We start from the raw sequence: 20,552 nt of genomic DNA, 5'->3' as shown, positions 1-20,552 counted from the left end.
AATCAAAACAAAGCAGGAGAACCCAACTCTGGTTTGTTTCCCCGGCAGGGCCGAGCTGCACCTCGAGATACAGGCGGGCAGAGCAATTAGGCAGGAGTTGCTCCATCAACGCCTCCTCGGGAGCAGCGCCGGCTTCCCAGCACAGCCCCGGGGCGCGGGGAGTGCTCCTGAGCAACGGCAGGGGTAAGCTTGGCCTGTTCAAAAGAGGAGAGCGAGAAAGGGGGAGGGCGAAAGAAAAACTCTTATACTTTAAAAAAAAAAAAAAAAAAAAAAAGCCGTGGGTGACGTCAGGGTGTGGGAAACTTTTCCGACCTCACCTGGTGGGGAAGGCAGGGCCTCCCCCGACATATAAAAAGCTACCGGAGCTTTACTCTAGTTATAATTTACTACGAGGCGCGGCCGGGGGTCTGCGGGGCGGGGCGGCCCCGGCCCGGGCCAGGTGCACCTGCGGCTCCGGCCCGGCCCGCCCGCCCACACCGCCGGGAGCCGAGCGGAGGAGCCGAGCAGAGGAGCCGAGCAGCGGGGCCGGCCGAGCCCCGGGGGAGCTCCCCGTGCCCCGGGCCCGGCGCTGCCCCCGCCCCGCGGCCGAGCCCGCTCCGCTCCGCTCCGGGCCGGCCCCTCCGGCGGCCGCGGCGCCCCGCGCTGAGGGAGGGAGGAGCCAGCGCGGCCCCCCCGGGAGGCCGGCAGCGCTCCCCGCCCCGGCCGGGGGCTCCAGCTGTGGCACAGCTGCCTCGGCGGGCGGACGGGGGTGGGGGGAGGAAGGGGGCAAGTTATTATCTGCAACAATACCTCGGGGGAGGAGGCAGCGGAGGCGAGCGCGGCGGCGGCGGCGGGAGGAGGCGGCGGGGGGCGGGCCGGGGGCGGCCCCGGGACCGCCCCGCACCGCCCGGCCCCGGCCCCGGCCCCGCCGCCGGCCCCTTCCTTCCTTCCGCCCGGCGGCCCCTTCCGCGCCCCTTCCGCGCCGCTCCCGCCGCGGCCCCCGGCCCCGGGACCCCCGCGCCTCTCCCGCCGCGTCCCGCGGGCCGCTCCTCCCGCGCTCCGCCCCGCACATCCCTCTATCCACCCATCCCTGCCTCCCGTCCCTCAGCCTCTCCGCATCCCTCCGTCCGCCCCCCGTCCCGGCCCTTACCTCCCCAGGGGCGCAGGGAGGGGCGGCCGGCGGCCCCGGGCTCGGCGGGACGGCCCCGAAACAAAAAGCGAAAGCGGCGGGCGCTGCCTCCCGCTCCGCCGGGCTGCCGCGCTCTGCCCGCGGCTGACGTCAAGGGCCCAAATTCCTGCCTTTCCCTGCAGGCAGATTTGTCCATGTAAGGGCTGGGGCCGGGGCCGGGGCCGGGAGGGGGCTGCGCCGCTCGGGGGGAGCGGCTCCCGGTGCCCGCGGGATGGGGAGACGGGGCTGGAAGCGGCCCCGACCCCGCGAGCATCACCTTCTGCCCGGCATCCCCGAGCCTGGGGCTCAGAAATGCAGCCCGTGCCCTGCAGGATCCAACTTTTCACTGGGAAGTTTTGTCCAGGGTTCTTTTTAATTCTTTCGGTGCTTCTCCAACCAACTTTTAATCTGTTGTTCCCCGGCTGGGGCGCAGGACAAGGTGAGGTAAAAAGTGCAGGGAGTTCCAAAGGAGCTGCCTGTTCACAGATTCGAGACTTGTCGTGAATACTGAGGAGAGGGGGAAAGGAAACTATTTTCTGATTGCTTTCTGTTTGATTGTTTTGTGGCTATTTCTAAGGACTGCAATTAAAATAAATTGGGATGTTGAGTATGATTGTTTTTATAATTGAATGTTACCCTTTAAGTAGCTGTTCGGTATCTGCATCTGCCCTGAAGAGAACGGGAAGACAGAAGGGTTACATTGTGTGCAGGAGGGGAGCTTTGCCAAGCCTTACTCATTTGGAAAGAGATTTCTGGGTGAGTTTGTAGGCACTTCAAATGTATTTCATTTTTAAAATAGAGGGCTCTGGTGTGTGCTTTCAGAAGATGTTTACATCTTATCCCATTACCCGCTTTAATGTCCACAGTCAGTGCTTGACAGCCCCAGGAGGGCAAGATTGCTTGTTTGGACACAAAAAAAGGACAGTAAATGCCTAAAAGAATCAAGCTGTAGCAGAGAATTGTGATTCAGCCTCTCCCCACCTTCCCTGGCTGCCAAAACCACTGTACTTCCCAATCAGAGACCCCAAGAGATTTCACCCCACTCTGGCAGAGCCCTCAGAAGGGAAAGCGTGGCATTTCCCAAATTTAGTCCTCAGCGCAAACCCCCCATCTATGGTTGATTTGGTGTCCCAAGCTGGCCCTGTGTACCAGGGGTGCTAAATTCCCCCCAGGAATAGAGAGGCCTGCCAGATTGTCTCCTCAGAAGCACTGCAGCCAAATCTGCACGAGCAGTCACGGCTGCTTTCTAAGGTGTTTTCTAAGCATTAGGACTAGGGCTAGAAATACCCCAGCCTTGTCCCAGTCACCTACTTGGTGTTTAAACCCTGCTGAGATCCTAAAGCAAAGCTGAACGGTGCATGAGTCACCAGGGCCCCGTGCCGTAGGTGTTACCTCGAGAGCCAGCAGTGCTCTCTGAATGTGGCCTCTTGTGAAAGACATGGGCACGGCTGATTTCCAGATGGAAGAGACTAGCACCAGCTCAAGGTGAGCAGCCAAAGCCTTCGCCTGAGGCCCTGTAAACCCAGGTTCAGGTCCCTCCTGCAGAACCTACAGTTCATCTGTCTCCTTCCAGCTGCCAGGTCATGCTCCTGCACTGCGCCCCGAGGACAACTCACAATGGGATTTTCTCCCACCAGGAGCAGGGGGTCATCCCCAGGGGTTTCCTGGCACCCAGGTCTGGCAGCCTCAGCATGGCAGAGCTCTCGATGGCAGATATAGGCAGGAGCTGTTGCCTCTTGATTTTATTTCAAGTTTTCTTGCAGGGCTGCAACAGCCCTTGTGTTGTGTCAACTGGTATCTAAGGGAAGCATATGAACACTAAAAAAAACCCTCTGGCCTGAGATGACAGACAAGTGTTCTCCGTTTAGTATTTCAGACAAAACTAGTGGTCAAATATTTTCCTGGTTCCATATCCAACAATTATTGCTTCTTTATCCACCAAGCTTATGAAATTTTCCAGGGCTGTTAACAGAAGATAGAATATTGTACCCATCCACAGCAGCCTCCTTTAAATGATCCCGAAAGTTTTAAGCTTTGAGCCTCCAGAGTCTGAGATAGTAACTACTACTACCACCTCCATTTTGCTGGTAGATGAACTGTGACTAATCCTCTGCAGCACAGCAGCAGAAGTTTGATTTGCAGCCCATTACCCTTGTAACGTGCTGCCCAGAATGGTCACTGCCTTGTCAAACACAGCATGAATTTTCTGAGGTTTTTTTCAGTTTCCTATCATGACCAATATCATACACTTTGGAAATGAAAGTAGAAAACTCAAGGTGTTGAGCCTGGCTGTGAAAATCTGCTCTTTGCCTGGAAAAAATCAAAAATACTGGCAAACGTACAATCATTCCTTCGGTAATATCTACCGCACCCTGCGCCATAGCAGCAAAATGAATTAAACAGCAGAAGACTGAAATGCCTGACATTGCATAGGGCAGTCAGGAGGCAGGAATACAGGAGTCAGCCTGGGCCAGTACTAATTCAGGGAAATTAAGTTTTTTAGTGTTTGAGGTGTATGACTAGGAGATTGGAAACTTGGCTTCTGCTCCTACTTTCCCTGTATTCTGTGACTTTAGACCAGTCAGTTCACCTTCCCATGTCTGGAGGAGCCCTTAGAAACCCACAGCACAAGGTTTAGAACAGGGAATAACACACCATGACCTCCTATCAGACCCCATTCTGTGCAAAGTTTCCAGAAGTCAGCAAGTTAAACCTTGCTTTTCAGTGTCAGTGAGATTTCATATGGAAAAAAATCACAAAACAAAAAACTCAGGATGGGAAGAGCCCTTAGGAAGCCACAGGAATTCCATCTCTCAGGCCTTAAACCAGGAGCAGCATTGCCTAACCTGTACCTGACAGGGGTTCACCTACCCTGCTCATAAGAATATCTAGAAGATCCATTCCAGAGCTTCACAGTTGGTTATATTTGCTTTATCTCTAACCCAAGTCACTTTTGCTGCAAGTCAGCTTTTAATCAGATGAAGTTGTGGGGAACTGACATATTCCCTCACTAGCAACAATTCCAGAACAACAGGAAAGTCACCCACCTGGTGAACTAATTCTTCTGTGGGTAAGAGCCAAAGAGGCTGGAAAACACACTAAGCATGTGTTTTTGGGAGAGCTGCCACCTAATTTACAGACAAAGATCAGATGCAATTAGTGTTAGATCAACTGGAGGCTCCTCTGCCCCAAACCACAGCACTTTTCACCCGCCTCGCCAGGAGGACGCCAGTTTCCACCAAGACATGCAGCATCACACTTGACACTTCAGTCTCCAAAGGGTGCTCTTGGAAGCGCAGGCAAAACCTGAGCTCACAGCAAAAGCATTCCTGTGGCACTGGGGCAGGAATGAGGAAACACCAGCATGGATACTAGGCAGACAGGAGAGAAAAGACTCATCCTGCAAGTCTGAATTAATTTCCAAGCAGAGTGCTTGCTTCAGATTGAGAGATACACATGTGTGCTGCCTGGTAGAAGGAACCAAGAAACAGCAGTGGGGCTGAGCTTTGTCATTCCCCACTTTGCAGGTATGTTTGCACCCAGACGGGAATATAAGACACGGTACTGAGCAGGCATTAGTGAGTCACAGATCTCTGACAGCAACTGAGACTGGGCCAAAACCCCAAGGGTTTCACTGATGAAAAATACAGTTGCCAACCAACTCCCCAGTTCTCTGTGAGTGTATCAGAGACAGTGACCATCATCAAACCCTCCATCTCTGTGCACATCTTGGTGTTGCAAGTAGTTCACAAGATGCTCAGTTTTACCTGGCCATCAGTCCAGTCTAATTCCATATCATTTCACTGTTGGCCATGGTGAGTTTGGGGTAGCTCAGGAAAGTATAGACCTTCCTGCAAACATTTTAGGCTCTGCTCTCTGCTCTGCTCCATCTACAGTCTAGGCCATAATTGCTCATGCCTCAGGAATGGTGAAGTTTTGTAAAACTGCTATATTCCAGTGATGAGAAGTACGGTTGAGCAATGTGCTTGTGTAGCATACTTCATTTAAGGACATGCTTAAATCAATTTTGAGCCCAGAGAGATTTCAGCTTAGATTTAAGTGTTCCATTGAACAGGGTGGATTTAAGGATTGAAGTGTTTTGCTAGACTATATCTTCAGTTAAGGAGGAAGGAGACTTGCTAGTGCTTAGATGGAAGAACTGCCTGAAGCATTTTGGCACATCCAAACCATTACTAGCACTACTACTCTTTTCTAATGAATTTTGATAAAATTAACAGAAAGAATTGGTAAAGAAGTTGGTAATTTCATTAACAATCCTCACTCTCTGGGTCTCAGTTTAGTGGGGGGAAAAAAGCAAATTTTAGTATCTCATCAGAATGATGTGTAATAATTACAGCAGAAGCCACTAGGCTTTGTATTTTATACCTCCGGTATCTTGCACAGTATCTCACTAATGGCAAATGTCTCATGTCCAGATTTGAGCACAGAAATCATGAGTGTCTTTCTTTACAGGAAAAGAATCAGTTAAATACTTTATGGAGCCTGAATAAACACTGAATAAACAAAGTACCCCAGTCTTAAAAGAAATGTTTGTGGTAACAAAATATTTTGGGGCACATTTTTGCATGGGCTCTGACCTCCCTGTTGAGAATCAAAGTGAAAATATTGAATGTACTAAGCAGATGTCTTCTCCTAGTGACAGCAAGATGAGCAAAGACAGCTGGTTAGAAGAACAACAACAACAAAAACACATCATCATTCCTGCTTTGGCTCCAAAAAATCTTGGACTTGTTGTCATGGTAGAAAGTTATATATGTAAGAAGCCAAGAAAGAGACAAACATTATTGAATCTGGTAGCATTTTACTGAATGTGCTGGAAATAACTTAAGTAGGAAGAAAAACTGGATGCACTCCATTGTTAATTAAAAGAATGCCTCTTCTTATTTCCACAGGGACCTATAGCCTATATAGGCATTAACGCTTTTGCAAGATACATATTTTAAATATTTTTTCATTTGTCAATCTTAAGGGCCCTTCTGCTAAAGTAAATAGAGTTACAGCGCATAGAAATGTATACAGCCACAAAAATATCATCTCTGCAAACTAAAAATGCCAACTGTGGATTTTCTCTGTGACCCCTTCAATCAGGGAACATGGGTGTATTACAGAGACACCTAGAGAGATCTTAAATATTAGGAAGGGAGAAGATGAGAAAATTAGACTCCCTTGGTGAAACACAGGATAAATAATTCACAATGAAAAAAAAAAAAAAAAAAAAAAAAAAAGAGAAAAAGGAAACCAAAATTAAAATATGAAGAGCTATTCTGGATGAAAATCAGTCTGAGCTGATTGAACATTCAACTGATCTGTTGAACAACAGATCCAAGAGGAGGTTTTTTGTGAAGACTGCAAAATAAGCCAGTGACCCTCTGGCCTCCCTGCTCAGAGGCAGCACATTCTCTCTTAATAGTTTTCATCTGAACAAAACTTGATTTCTGTGCTTGACCCCTGGACATTTCCATTTCCCTTTCTGAGCCTTTGGGCAGACTTGAGCGAAGAACAGGATTGATGAGAAGAGTTTAAGAAGTCAAAAGCTGTGCAGTTGGTACTGGCAAAGACAAGTAACTTGAGGTGGATGTTCCCAGAGGTCTAGGTAGCCCAAATCCCACTGTGCCATCAGCCAGTGCCCTATGCAACAGCAAAGCTCTGGATTTGCTGGCTTGGGAGGTGTCCTCCATGGAGTGCTTCAAAACACCTATGTGCTTCCTACAGAGGTCCTAAATTATTTAAAGCCTTGAAGAAGCAAGAGGTTAATTTGGTTTATACTAAAGATATATACAAAGAAAATTATGTAAAGAAAAGTATTTACTTTGGAAAACAACTACCTTGAGAATTGAGAGTTGTGACCAGTACCAGCTTGTAAACAGAGGACAATGAAGTCAAAAGGAAAGGACATAGCTGCTGGGTCTCCAGTTTCTGGCTGCCAGCTTTTCTCTTTCTCCCTGAGGTGATTATGCAGTAATAGTTTTCAAAAGCAAATAGTTTTATTTACATTATTTTCTACACAGAAAACCAGGATTAAGTATGAGGCTCTGCAACAGAACAGATGTGGGACTTGGGGAAAGTTGCAGCTTAAACTGAGCTGGAAAAGCTTCCACCATTTGCCAATATCTTGGAGAGTCTGGAATCTTTCCCATCTTGTCTGTGACAAAAACAGGACTTCTCAACATTTTGGAGGACTTATTCCCATGTAATAAAGGACAAAAAGCATGCAATGAAAAACAAATCACAGTGCCAGAAGTGACTGAGAATTAGTTTTGCCTGTTTTAATTCCTCATCTTGCCAGCTCCAAGACCTGATCTGCAGACTCCCAGCCAGCCCAGGAATGACCATGCCACAATGAAGGACCATTTCAGCCAGAAATTCCATGCTGACTCCAAGAAAACATTTCCTAGAGTATCTTGCTAAAATGGATACACTCCCACACACACTACATGAAAGGAATCATGTCTGACAAATAAACATTTCTTAATGAGAAACATTTGTCCAACATGTTTCTCCCCAGTACTCTGGAGCTTTGTGCCTCAGTGCATCATCAATAAAAGGAGACAACAGCCCTTCCTTGGCTGTAGGAGATCACACCATGACAGAGCTGGATTCCCTACTTCCATTACTTACCCTCAGAACTCCATATACCTTATAGCACATAAGTATATACTCAAGAATTTTTATAGACCCATTTCAATCCATGTTTGACCTTGACCAAGAGTGTCCCTGTCCACAGGCTGCTCCATTTGCTCCATCCCATTTTGGGACACAGAGGCAATGCTGGGTACCTCAGTATCCCTGGGATCAGCCATCCCATAATGTGCATTTCTTCACACCATCAAAAATTTGGATCACCAAGGAGACAGCCCAGCCCTGCTGCCAGTGAGGTGACAGATCCCTGGCACCAGATCTGGGCTCAAACTGCTCATGAGCTGCTTGTGGCTGAAGAGGAATGTCTGCAGAGAGCTAATCCAGATTGCTCATAGATCTCTTCCAAATTGTCTCTAATTTGAGAGTAAATGTGTGCTGGAAGAACCATCTTCCCCTCAAAGTAATAACCTGGGAACAGTAGTTTGTGGCTGCACTGGAGAAACCTTAGGATCTCACTGGTGCCTTGGCAAATCCTTAAGATGTCAGAGGCACCTATGTGTTCTGTCCCCCCTTTCAAAACACTTCAAGTATCTGTTTGACACTATAGTCACACCATAGTCACCACAGCTCCAGGAATGTGGTAACTAAGGGTAACTAAGGGTTCCTAAGGGCTAGCTGAGGTTGTGACCCTGAAGCAATATGCTTACAAATACCTGATCTGCACAGAACTTTTAGAGATAGTCAAATGGCTCCAATGCTTCAGGAAAGTTGACATTTTGGTGTCACTTTTGTTACTTAGTCCCACACCTACTTCAGGGAAAAGAGGAAAAAAAATCAGTTGGTATTTGCATTATCCTGTCCACATTTCAGTCACAAGAGTCCAGCATTTGCAGAATTTCTGGAGGTCCATCTCACCTGCTCAACATCTCACCCCTCCCAAGCATAGACTGAAAAATGCCACTTCTCTCCACTATTAAATCAAAAGCTGTTTACACCCATGTGTCAGGTGTTTACTACCCTCTGTTTCCTCCCTTTGGGCAGCTGATCAGGGATTAATGACCTTTATCCTCAAAGCATTTGTTTTATTTAGCATTACAGAGAAGGAGGGTTTAAGGCAACAAGCAACCTAATTATATAACCTTTCCCACCCTATCTTATTACAGAGAGATCAGTTTGCATCTTCATCTGTGGAAACACAGCAGCTCAACTCTTTGAATGTCCATGACTTCATCTGAGCTCTTTCCTGCTCTGCTTTTGTCCTAAGCAGAATGGTTCAAACGTCTTTCAGTTAAGATCTTTCACTCATTCTTCACAATCAGTTAGGAACAACAATAACCTACTGGGCCTTGCTTTAGCCAGGTCGGTGTTGTTCCACAGATTCCTAGATGAGGTGGCCATGCTGCCCAAATGGTAGGAAGGCCGTGTTGGAGAAGCTGAATATCACCAGGTAGCATTTGAGAGCACACAGACTCTGTCCCCAGCGCCCAGAGCTTTGCACTGGTTAATGCAAATTGGTTATGTGTTGGTATTGAGCACCAGCTGCAGGCTCTGCACAGGGATCTGGGACTGGTACACACCCTGCATCAAGCCTCACCCCACGATGAGACAGGCAGGCAAACGAGAAAATTGGGCCCTGGCCCCTTCCTGTGATTAGGTCATTATAATGGGTAAATATTTTCCTAGATAGAGAGCTGAGATAAAGGACTCCCGATGTCTCAAATGGAATTTGAACAAGACTTGGGAGGACTATCCCTACCTTGTAGTTCTTTCTAATATGCTTTTACCAAATAAACTCCTTTTTACCCAAAGTACCCAGGAAATTAAAGGGAATTTGTTCTTAGCTAATGATGAAAAGCTAGTGAAATAAATTTTTCATTGAATAGCAAAAACAGCATCTAGTTTAGAGCCAAACTGTTCACCAGCAAATATACAGAATGGATTTAGTGATGGTACCAAGGGTTATTCCTAGAGGATATTACAGCTCTACGTCATTCACTCTAAATATTTTCTAAGGAGTACAGAAAAGTGATGGTAGAGGCAGAGTCCCAGAGATTAGCATAGAGGAGTCTATTTAATTAGAGCCTCTTTCTGCAGAGAAAAATGATTGTGATTGTTTTTTAATGAAAATCAGTGTTCTCGTGCTATAGCAAATAATGATTATTCATTCTCTATCCCTTTTCTCTGTATTATTCATGATTTTGTGACCTCTGCTCTATCCTCTCCCTTGGTGTTCCAATCTCACCCTGAGTTTTCTCAGGGTTTGGGAACTTTTGTGTCAGATATACTGGTTTATAATGTAGTCTTTGAGGACTAAGTCTCGCTTAAATCTCACATAATATCCAAGAATGTTCTCCAGTATTTGACCTCTTTGTGTATGAAACAATACTCTTCAGACACAATAATTTTGGTGTTTCAAAGCTGTAACCAGCACCTGTGGAGTTTTCAAACAAACAGGCTCAGTGCTCCTTGGTGCAGTCTTCCTCACTGCTCCCACATTTAATTGCTTTGTAATTATACTTGTAAAACCTGCAATGGGATTACACATGGGGGAAAGAAAAATAATTTTAAAAATCACATTTCAGAATAGGAGGGAATTTGTGGGAGCTGAAAGACAAAGAAAAACCCACCTTTCTTTCTTTCTTCATTGTTGTCTTTGGAAGGCAGCCATCAAAGTTTCCTTGTCAGTAATACAAGGATTTGTAAATAGAACAAAGAGCTTCCTCACACCAAGGCACATTATATAACCCAGCACCGTCATCATGTGTCTTTGCAGGCAGTTCCCTTGAACTTTGCATCTCGCTCCTCCTGAGAACAGTCCTCCATGCCAGCTTGAACAGATGTGGTTTCCTTTAGGAAAGGTTTTCTGTTAGGGTCATTCTGACTTCCCTTTCAGAGTTTTCCAGCCTCATGTGCTCTTTGCTCAAGGGATTACTGTAGTGGGCACTAACTCCGTGTGCTACTGTTAAGCTTCTCCTCACCTGCTGGCTGAGTTGAATGAGTGCTGAAATCTCTGTTCCACAGAAAAATCTGACATTTCATGTTTTCCTGAATAGACCGGAAAGTTGCAATTTCCTGTGAACCCAAATTCTGAGAAACACTTCAGAAAGTGCAACATGGCCTCAGCACAGCCTTTTGTTTGGGTGCTATCTACAGGTTTTTATGAGACTTAAGCTAGCTTTAAACACATCATGTTCCAAGTGATCCCAAACACAGCCAGGCAGCACCCACTGTTCCCAAAATCACCCAGGGAGCTGCAGGATCTGCCAAGGGTGCTTTGCAAGAGAGAGGTGACACAGTGCCAGATGTGGTCTTCTCTCACCCTGTGCATTATTCTAGTATTGCCACTGCTTTGATTCCACCAGTGCACTCTCAGACTTCAAGCTTACAAAGCATTTTAATTCTTACTTTCCAGGTTGATTGAAAACAAAGGGTTTTATAGTATATGACTGAGGATATAACTCAGTAGCTTGTACAGCCCTGGCATGATATTTCCAACATATCTAGTGCACATTCAATGGCACTATTTTAAAAGAGTGGAGCTTTAAGAAGTTTTAACTAAATCAGGGCACAAGGCTGTGAAGACCGTCTTATTTTAGTATCTATAGAGCTGGTTTTTCATCTCTGGTTGGTTAGAAGAGTTTTGTAAATGAACAAGGATAAGATATTCTACAGCTGATGTGGATCACCAAATGCAAAAGTTCACACTGGTTAAACCAGGGTGGTACCAGCTTGTGTGAAGGTAGCTTTGAAGCTGCAACAGCATAGTGGGAAAAGCAGCCCTGGCCTGTGAACAAGTGAGAAAAAACAAACAAAGGAAACAGTGGAGCAAAAGCTGCTGCTAGCTGGTCTTCATGGAAAATGAAGTTAAAAAAAGAAAGAAAGAAAGAAAAAAAAAAAAAAAAGAAAGAAAGAATAAAAGAGGTGGAGGAAAGAACAGAAGCATACTTCAAGACCAAAATCTCATCAGACTAAAATTCAGTGTAACTCCAACATTGCAACACTTTGCAGGTCTAATAGACACAAAGTTGTTCCTTCACCCGAAAGCCAAACATAAAAGTCACGGAAACCCATCATGCCAATTCTGTGGCTGCTTTCCGGAGCAGAATCTCTTTAAATGTCAATGTTCTCTTTGTTCTGTGCACCCTTTATAATGAGTCTATCATCTGTTTGGTAAAAGATCCAGTGAAATATGTAATAAGGTTATCTCAACATCTCTCTCTATTGTAAAGTCATATCTCCTCTTCCACTCATTAATTATTGTCTTCCATTTCCTGTGTCAGATGTGAATCAGAAAATAGGGACTCAAGGCTTACAAGCTTAGCAACTCACCATATATTAGCTGAGCTGTGGTAACGCTCCATGTGTTCCCCCTTAGCTCATAACAAACAAAGCCAGTGTGACTTTGCTGTACACAGGCCTGCAGTCAATGCAGTTTGGATTAACCTCCTTTTATTGCCAGCTAAGCTGACAGTGATAGTGGCCATGGCTCAGCTGATGTTCAGTTCTCATATTGCAAGATGTTGCCTTTAAATCCTGGGAGCAGAGCTCTACCAAATATAACTATCTGGAAAGCTACGATGATTTATGTGCTGTCAACATACGCTAAAAAAAAAAAAGGACAAAAAAGCAGCACAATTACATGATTATCAGCCAATGCCCCTTGGTTTGCAGTTTTTCAAGCATGAACTGCTCAAACTTTGGATCAAGAAGTGAAGCAATCTGTTTCTCAAGTGCAAACAGGGAAAAGTTATATGAATCTTCTAGCAATTTCAGGCAAATATATCACAGAAGCAGCATGCTTAGCCTTTTTACTGTGCATCTGTCTGAGGTTTCCAGTAAGATTTCCCTGATATATAGTAAGAGTCAAAACTCTAATCTCTTTTAGCTCTTTTTTATTGTCTCTGCAGCACTAACTTTGAAAAATGGCCTTGTCCCCAAAGAACTGCACACAGTCCATGTAGGGAAGCTGTTAAAATAAATGCTTTACGTAAAAAATATTGCAGACGAACTCAGCTCTGAGGGTTTTAGAGCTACAACATATAGATATAAACCAGAGCAGCTAAGTATGAATGGAGGTCATACTCCAGTAGAGAGCAAGGGAAGTCCCCTGTTTGACAGTTGTTGCATACGATCTCTGAAATCAACAATTCCTCCTCTTCTTTCTCAGGGCTGCAACGTTTTAATAAATTACTATTCTCACGTTAATGTCCTTCTGCCTTCCTCCTCACTGACCTCAATACACACCATACTGATTCATAAAGTTTCTCCTTTCACTGGATTTGAGTGCTTTCTGGAGACCTTATTTGTGCTGTTCTGCCTTTGAGACATCTGGCTGATTTACAGAGACTAAGACACAGACGAGCAGAGTGTTGGCCGCCCTACCTGAATATTGTGTTTCCTACACATTGTGTTCCTATCTCTGCCCATGCTGTGGTCTGATTTTTGATAGTCTGTGTGTTGTTCAAAGAGAGCAAACTTTCTGCCTTACAGAAAAGCTTCTGAGATCCTCATGAATAAAAGTATGCTTTTCCACCTGTTTTCCTCACAAAGCAGCGATATCAGTGTCTAGACACTGATTGGGGAAATCCAGGCAAGGGATAATATGCAAATGAGAACATGATTCAGTGGTGGGAAAAATACAGACAAATACCAGGTGCCTCAAAGGCTGAATCACAAACAAGACAGTGAAAAAAATCTAAGAATGCAAGAGATGATGGAGGAGCTTGACTTGGCATTTATCTGTTTATTCCAACAGGAAATGGAGATTCCACTCTTGTGACATCACCGCCTCATCTCGCCTCATCAGTGCCTCATGACACAACCCTTCTCCATAGCACTGAGTCAGCACCACTGTGTGATCTCCTCTTGGCCATGCAAGGTGGGGTGAAAAGCTGCCCATAATGGTGAAAGTATAGAGGGACCTCTAAACAGATCCCCAAAAGGATAAAAAACTCATGGTCGTCTTATGAGCACCCCTCCCAGGAAACAACATGGGCTCAGAAAAATTTACTGTACAGTAACACAGCAGTGTTCTATGGGAGTGCTCCCACAGCAGATGGAACAATAATTCATACTGTGTGTTCAAACAAAGGAACAAGGAACACTTGCACTTCACTCCCAGAGCTCCCCAAAAAAGCTGCAAAGTCTATTTCCCCCTGTAACTAACATGTACATGCTGATCCTGCCTGCTGTACTCTTCTAGATGCCTGGACTGAGAAAATATTTTTAAAGCATCCCTGGAAGTGTCCAAGGCCAGGTTGGATGGGGCCCTGTGCAGCCTGGCCTAGTGGGTACCCTTGCACATGAAGAGGGGTTTGGAACTAGATGATCTTTAAGGTCCCTTCCAACCCAAACTATTCTATGATTCTGTGAAAGCATCACACATGGCATGCTAACCCTCCTCTCCCCCGAGCAAACAAAAGCTGTTTGCTATTTTGGAAAAAAAAAAAGCCCAGAACAAAACAATCAGACGGAAAGAATCTGAAATATTCATATAATGGTTGGCTTATAAGAGCCAATGTAAAGAGGAGCTTTATGTTAGAAGAAACTCAGACACATGAAAACTAAAATATTGGACCACTACCCCCAAGTCTGATCTTAAACAGTCCCTGAGTCTCTACACACAACCCTAAAAAACATCCTGTGCTGCACCTCAGTGTGTCATTTCTTCCTGGAAAACCAGGTCCAGAGGCCAGGAGGCTCTTGTTGTATTTGCACATACTAGTCCCTTTTGTTGGGGGATTTAGGTCACAAGAGCGTAGGAAAGGCAGCTCTGAATCACCTGGCTCTTGCACGTGTTGCTTGCACGTTGTGCAAAGGTTTCTGAACTCAACCTTGTTTCAAGACACACCCTTTGTTTGTTACTTTCTCTTAGGGCTTTTTCGCAACCCCATCCACTGCCAACACAAACAAGGTTGCAACATCCCCCTCCAGTCTGTCTTCCTCCGCTCTACTCTAAATGTCAACCAGCCACATTGCACTGCTCACTTGCTTAATTGGGCAAAGTACCTGCTGTGGGTGCCCTGTGCCTTGACTGCCTCCAGGAGAAAGTTTCTTGGGAATGGTAAGTGACGGAACCTGCACGTCGGTCTTAGTCACGTTGATAGCAGATACCAAGAGCCTTGCACAGCTGGGACACGCGGTTGGCTTTGCCAAGCAGCCATCAAGCACCAGGGGAGGCTAAGAAGAGTAATTATCAGGGATCACAGTGGCTACTAGAAGTTGTTTCTGCAGTTGCTGCACTTTCTACTTCACTGTAGTGTGTACCCTGTGCATAGAGAGCAGGGGAGAGAAGTTGCTGGCATTTGAATGTCATTTATCGGTGTGAAACAAATTGTGGGACCTGGTTCCACTCCTAATATTTGGGATAATTAGAGTAGATCCCTTCTAACTAAAGGGGTACCACAAAAAACTCACTGTGAGTACTGTCTGTAAGCAGCTGGGAAACACAGGCACCCTGGAGACCCTCTTAACTCCCAAATCCTGTACACACTGGAAAGCAGATATATAATGCACTGAACAGAGGATCTCTAGCAAGCCCAGAAAAATGGAGGGTGCATGATGCCTACACTCAGCCCTCCACACAGCCATTACAGCTGAGAGCTCAGCACAGCTGCCCAAGGACTCCCCACAGACAGTGAAATACAGGTCCATGTTTTTGGCATGGCCTCCTGCTGGCTCAGACAGCTGTTGTGTGTGTGGGATGGGACAGCATCCTGTTCTCCTCCTGCCTGATGGGTGCACTCGGTGCTGGATTGTCATTAGCCACCCGAGCCCCTGCCCAGGGTGGCACGCCAGGAGCCGGGCCGTGGGAGGTGCTGCTCACCGGCTGGAGGCGGCTGCTTTTATCAGCAACCTTGATCACGGGGATTTTCTCTTATTTCATTCTCAAGCTTCCTTCAGCCCTGGATTTGCATAAGATCCTGGGTTAGGACTAATCTGATCCCAGGTTGGGAACATTGCATCAGGCCCAGCGAATCCTCCAAGCCAAACTGTGTCTGGTCGGGGTGTGTTGGCACTGGAAAACAGAACCGTGCCGGGACAAATGGTGGCTTGAATTTTCCTTAGTAATAGGAGGTGCCTGGCTTTGTATCTCATTTAAACTCCTGTGCTATGTGGCAACTCCCAGTCAAGTTTCTATTTGTTTACAGCCCTTGTAGCCAGGTGCTTTCCATGTTCACTCCGGGTTGCTGAAACAAGAAGCATGTCCAGCCTCCAGGGCTCGCCAGCAGCTATTGACTAATATGAGCACATTGCCCTTGGTGGCAGGAGGGAGCACCTTGCTTTATCTATACATTCCCTGGCAAGCAGCAGTGGTGGAGCAAGAGACTGCCCAGGTAAGAGTATGAATTCAAGCCTCAGAATGTAAATAAATATGTGGCCATTCAGTTGGAGGAGTTAGAGGCAACAGGTTGCCAGTGTAGCCATGGCGCCTCCTGAGGGGTTGTTTGCTGTGAGCATGTGGATGATTGGCTTTTCCAGGTCCCGCTGGATTAAATTCATGAACATGCTTGGGAAAGTGGGGGTTTCTCTTGAGGTTTGCACTTGGTAAAATGACAGAAGAGTTGAGGATTAGCAGTGCCAAGTGTCTGATATAGCAATCACCATTTGTCTTGCTCACCTTTCCATCATCACTTTATGGCCATTAAGATGGCCTGAGCTCTTTCTTTGCTGCCAGATTTACTTGCTTCAAGAACAATTTGGCATGCTGACCTGGAGCTGTATTTTTTATAAAATATAGACAAAGGCATGTCCTACAGCAGGAGGTACTATGAACAGGGGGTTGTGATTGACACTGAGGTACAGGCTGCCCATGGCCCCAAATCCTTCAAGACAGTGCTGACCTACTGTAACACATTGTTGATCTCACTGCAATATTTAAAAATATGCACTTCCTGCTAAAAATGGTGTGCTCTACTTGCCAACTAAACTCAATCTAGATCTGTCTCTGTAATTTCAGTGTCCAGTCCCTGGCAAGCCAAATCATTCTACAAGTTCTGAAACTGTGAAGACACAAAATCACCAGTGGAACAGAGGTGCAAAGAAATCAGCTCTCCACTCCATGAGCCATCCTCCAGCTCACAGCTCATACAAATGGAGATGTTCCTGGCAGTTCAATCACTACTGTCCCATTGGCTGGAAATGTTGTTTTTTCTAACATTAGAGTATACACAGGCTCAGCCCAGATGCCAGTCATGAAACTAAATGTGCAGTAGTAATGATGAGAAAAATCTCCAGTGCTTTGTTTTATTTGAGCAATGATCAAAAGTCAAGATATCCTGCTTAGAGCATTAAAAAGTACCCTGTACTTTGTCCACTTCCAAGCAACACAGTGGCTCTGCCTCATACCAGAATATCCATTCCCTAACACTATATTTATTGGAATAATAGGAAAACAAATTCCTTTTTTTCTGAAGGAGTGGGGGGTTGTTCAAAGTTATGTTTTCCTCTCAAGTCCAGAAATCTTTTGGTTCTCATAGGAGCTGTACCACCTTGTTACTGAGATTGGCTTTCTGTACAGGCCTTTGGTAAGGACTTTACTCCATTGAGAATCTTTCTGTTTTGTTTGGGGATGTTTTTGTCGTGGTGACAATTTTGGGTCATGCCAAACCTCCACGTGAATATCTCAGTTACACAGCTGCAGCCCCACCTTTCTCCAAGGAAACACTGAGAGCATTCCTCCCCCTCACAGACAAGAGAGTGAGCTCTTTGCCCAGAACAACAGAGGCTTTCTTGGTAGCAAATACCTATTCCTGTAGTCACTCAAAGGAGAAGACATGTTGGTGACAAGTCTTTTCCTTTTTCTTGTTCTTTCCATAGGGAAGAATCCTGATTCCTACCCAAATTCTGTTTGGGGTGTTTTGGTTTTTTGGTGGGTTTTTTGTTTGTTTTATGAAAAAGACATCACCATGTAAGGGATGTTAAACTGCTGCTGAATGTAGATGATGGTGGGAGGATAGCATTTTGCTGTTCCCTTTCCTGCAAAGCTGGCTCATGAAACTATATCCCAAAATGTTGGCAGTGTGGCTTTGAAATGTTGTGGACAGTGAGTTGGCCCAGGTAGCTGCCCCATACCCCACACCCTTGTACCACTAAACAAGTGAAGTCAATGAGAGAAGAGTTTGACAGTTCGTTTGACAGCTGTAGGAAAATGACTGTATATGATGATTAATAAATAGAGAATATTTATGAATGCCTTCTCTCTGAGAATCAGGCTAATAGTAATTATACTTTTCTAAATCCTATCTATAAAGTCATCTACATTTAGGTAAACAGAGTCATAGAGATTTTTCTGTTGGCATAAATACAAGGCAGATTCCCAGCTCTCAATCATTACTTCAGACTCCTGGATGCCAACCTTACTTCTCTGTGAGGACAAAAAGAGAAACCGGCTCCAGAAAATATAGTCAATGTTTACATTTTGTTGAACCACTAGACATTGCTGTTGGCCACATCATGAAAACAGTGCAGCAAAGAGAGCCTTTCATTTGCCTATGCTTGGCAGAAAGTGTCGTTCTTTGGTTACTCAGCTGAAGTTGACAAGTTGCCCAGTATTTTTATTATCAGGTTGTCAGCTCAATCTCACTACTGCCCTCTTAATTTATTATTTTGTATTTCAAAATCACAGGTGTGACTCATTGCACAGCCAGAGGTTATAATGAAGTATCCCACTCATCCTTTAGCTCACCCTTTGTTGAAGACAATGCAGATTGCGGAAGGTTTCTGAGGAGGTAAGAGGATTGCAAAAGAGTCGAAGACTCCTCTTTTATCTTACCTATGTGTGGGCAGTGAAACTGCCTGATATGAAACCAGTTGGGTGCAAAGGTGGGCATGGAGGTTCATTTGTCATTGTGTCGAGGGTTGAAACTCAGAAGATACAGCAGCTGTCATTAAAGATAGGCACCCAAACTTATATCACCTCACCCTGAGGGTGAGTCCAGAGAGACAACCCTAGGATAACACACTTCTTCCAAGATTTCCTCTATGCTCTAGTTTCCAACAGGACAGAAGATGAAAACCCAGTAGGCATTTTTCAATTAAAAAAATTATTCCTTGAATTTTATGATTCAAATCTGGAAGTAACTCTAAGTGTAAGATTTTGCCAGCATTGTGCAAATAGAAATCCTGTAGCATTAGAGTTTTTGAAATATAAATATATGTATCTTAGCATAAAGTAACATATCATCCATATTTCTCCTAGGAGTATCTGGGATAAGTTACTGGGAAGAAGAAGCACAGTTCTATTGGAAAGAATGTCTTGCTGCTGATTATGAAAATGATGTGGAAGTCATGGGCTGAATTAAATATTTTTCCATATTGGAAAATTGATGGGAAAGCTCCCTGGTATCAACAGCTCATGTTAAGCAGAGGAAGAGATCCTTTTATCACAGAAGAAGAGTGTCAAAATCTGGAGCTATTCTGAATCAATTTGCTCTTTTAATTGTCTTGTACAGACATCTGTCTCTGCAGCAGAAATGCTGAGCTCATGCTACATGAAAACAAACCACATAAACTTGAGGAGATACAAACACAATTTGTTCCTAACAGAAGGAGCTTACAAAGCCACACACTCCAGTGTCCTGGCAACTCATCTGCCTCCCCAGAGGGAAGGATGCATGTCCTATGTCCAGTCGGAGTGCCCTGGAGCAGTGACAGGCAGAGGCAGAATTATTGGGGTACTTGGCTTTTTTAAAGCTGCAACGTGGAGCTGTGGCAATGCCAAAAGTGTCTCTGCTCTGCTCTGTCTCATTGCTGGGGGGGAGGAACTGTGTGACTCAAAGGCTGTCCACTAGCAATACAGAAAACTAAACCAAGAGCACTGGTTCAGCTCTGCCATATCCAATTTCTGTCAAGTATAGAATAATAGCTATCCAGCGAGCTGGGACATGCTTCACCAGCATCAATAGAGTTGTGCTTCAGAGCATCCCTCGAGGTAGCAAAGAATTATCTCCATTTTATAAATGAGGTAACTCCGGCACAGGGATTAAAGCCAGAATGTTCCAAACTGGCTGCCTACTGCTAGCTACCTACACCCATATTTACGCAACTCGTGGCCTGATTTTCAGAAGGGCAGGGCAATGAAAATTTTGGCCTGAGGGATTTGTTCACACACAGTTTACTGGTAACAACGCCCAGGATCGAAGCCTGGTCTCTGCTACCTGTCTTGTGCCTTAACCACTGAGAACATCCTTTCTACCACTAGCCAAGAGTTGGTGAAGGCTCCTGGCTGTCCCCATTTGCCATGCAGCGGTTCAGAGTTAGCAATGCAGGCTGGCTGCCTACTGCTCTCAGCTAGAGACTTTTACAGAGCAACAGCAGGAGTAAAACTGGTGAGATTTCTTTGTTTTCTTCTCAGCTCTTCAGAGCCCAGGCAGCTTTGCTTGACTTGCAATGCTTTGCTATACACCAGCACACCTGGTGTGTAAACCTCTGCTCTGCCTCACACATGGTATCGTCTTTCTCTCTGTCCCTTCACCGTGTCGTGCTCAGGACACCTCAACCTGGCAGAGCACAGATCCAGTGCAGGACCAGTAACAGATCAGTAAGAGAAGGAAGAAAACTGGCCAGATGGATATCTTAACTGCTTAAAAGCACAAGCAGCAACAGGAGCAAGTTAATCCCAGTGCCCCCTCACCTCTCTTCTGCACTCTCTTTCTGGTCTTTATCTGGGCATCAGAAATAGCCCTGATTTATTGGAAACCCTTGAGAAGCAAGAAAATGTAGTAAAAAAACTGAATCCCATACTATAAACTAGTGAAACCCAGGAGGCAGAGCACTTGCTGGCCAGCTACAATAGAGCTTTGCA

General features: G+C 45.5%; 1 protein-coding gene across 5 annotated transcripts in view; it reads right to left on the bottom strand.

Annotated features, from left to right (window-relative positions):
* LPP (LIM domain containing preferred translocation partner in lipoma) overlaps positions 1 to 1,222 on the bottom strand; it is a 334,290-nt gene extending 333,068 nt beyond the window's left edge. For 4 of the 5 annotated variants that reach the window (XM_083868547.1, XM_083868550.1, XM_083868544.1 and 1 more), the window contains exon 1: positions 790 to 840. The gene's annotated coding sequence lies outside the window, so the exon portion shown is untranslated. Of the gene's footprint in view, positions 1 to 789; positions 841 to 1,129 lie in introns of those variants that run through there. The other variant, XM_083868545.1, reaches the window with a different exon arrangement.
* Positions 1,223 to 20,552: the final 19,330 nt, after the last annotated feature.

Source organism: Zosterops lateralis (genome assembly GCF_965231275.1).
Source record: "Zosterops lateralis genome assembly, chromosome: 10".
Lineage (NCBI taxonomy): Eukaryota > Metazoa > Chordata > Aves > Passeriformes > Zosteropidae > Zosterops > Zosterops lateralis.
Note: the sequence above shows the minus strand (reverse complement) of the source record. Positions and strands in the feature narration are given on the sequence as shown.